Genomic DNA, 1,685 nt, shown 5'->3' with positions numbered 1-1,685 from the left:
ATCAGCAGAATGCAACCTAGCAGCAATTTTAAGTGAAAGCCTGTGTTATGTTATAACCAGGTGTTATCTTATCAGTACAAAGGTAAGGAATTAAGAAAAACTTTTTGAAGTTTGAAGATTTTTCTTACAAAATCATTGTCTTATTGCATCACCAAAGTGTAAGCTGGAAAGATGATTTTGATAAATTACTTGTTAGAACACCTGATTTGCTCTTCTGGAGTCAATGTAGTTTGTTTTTCTCAATAACCATAGAAGTAATAGGGTAAAGTAAAGACATTATGTGGGTTTTTTGCTACAGCACTTCTGTCAAAATACGATTTAAATGAGTTAAGATGATAATGGATTTTCTACTATAAGCAAAGACCAAAAAAGTCAAAATAGCAATCCCAATTTTAGATTTGATAAATGAAAACAGCACATAGCAGAGTCTCGATCCATCGACCTCTGGGTTATGGGCCCAGCACGCTTCCGCTGCGCCACTCTGCTGCTCATGGAAGTGCTTAGAACTCAAGAAGGGTTGATTCATCTCAAGAACATGGCAATGTGTTCCTTTTAATTAACGAAAAATCCTAAAATAACTGTCCAGATTAGAGACTTTATAAACTTTGGCAAGGAAACTTTCCAGATCAATCTTTCTTAGGTGTTGTTTGTTTACGTATCACATAGTGTCTCTGTGGCGCAATTGGTTAGCGCGTTCGGCTGTTAACCGGAAGGTTGGTGGTTCAATCCCACCCAGGGACGAGAATCTTCTATTAGTCAAATTTTGGGGAATTTTAGGTAGAGAAGTCAACATGTCAAACTACCTATTTTATGGTAGGGTTCAAGACTTTCTCTGAAACAATTATCTCTAAAGTGAGTTTAATTTGATTTATGCCAATTTATTCAACATTTAGAAAATACCTGAAGGTTAATGTTGTTCCTGGTGATATCTAATCAGCAGAATGCAACCTAGCAGCATTTTTAAGTGAAAGCCTGTGTTATGTTATAACCAGGTGTTATCTTATCAGTACAAAGGTAAGGAATTAAGAAAAACTTTTTGAAGTGTGAAGATTTTTCTTACAAAATCATTGTCTTATTGCATCACCAAAGTGTAAGCTGGAAAGATGATTTTGATAAATTACTTGTTAGATCACCTGATTTGCTCTTATGGAGTCAATGTAGTTTGTTTTTCTCAATAACCATAGAAGTAATAGGGTAAATTAAAGACATTATGTGGATTTTTTGCTACAGCACTTCTGTCAAAATACGATTAAAATGAGTTAAGATGATAATGGATTTTCTACTATAAGCAAAGACCAAAAAAGTCAAAATAGCAATCCCAATTTTAGATTTGATAAATGAAAATAGCACATAGCAGAGGATGGTTTCGATCCATCGACCTCTGGGTTATGGGCCCAGCACGCTTCCGCTGCGCCACTCTGCTGCTCATGGAAGTGCTTAGAACTCAAGAAGGGTTGATTCATCAGAAGAACATGGCAATGTGTTCCTTTTAATTAACGAAAAATCCTAAAATAACTGTACAGATTAGAGACTTTATAAACTTTGGCAAGGAAACTTTCCAGATCAATGTTTCTTAGCTGTTGTTTGTTTATGTCTCATATAGGGTTTCTGTGGCGCAATTGGTTAGCGCGTTCGGCTGTTAACTGGAATGTTGGTGGTTCAATCCCACCCAGGGACGAGAATAT

At 36.1% G+C, this 1,685-nt stretch overlaps 1 non-coding gene across 1 annotated transcript; it reads left to right on the top strand.

Moving 5' to 3' along the window:
* The first annotated feature begins 667 nt into the window (after window positions 1-667).
* TRNAN-GUU (transfer RNA asparagine (anticodon GUU)) lies at window positions 668-741 on the top strand. Its single transcript has one exon. It is a non-coding gene; the product is annotated as a tRNA-Asn (tRNA).
* The last annotated feature ends 944 nt before the right edge of the window (window positions 742-1,685 follow it).

The sequence above is a fragment of the Taudactylus pleione genome, unplaced genomic scaffold (genome assembly GCF_031769625.1).
Source record: "Taudactylus pleione unplaced genomic scaffold, aTauple2 ptg000134l, whole genome shotgun sequence".
In the NCBI taxonomy this organism is placed as follows: domain Eukaryota; kingdom Metazoa; phylum Chordata; class Amphibia; order Anura; family Myobatrachidae; genus Taudactylus; species Taudactylus pleione.
The sequence above is the reverse complement of the archived record's forward strand: the minus strand, read 5'-3'. Positions and strand labels throughout refer to the sequence as shown.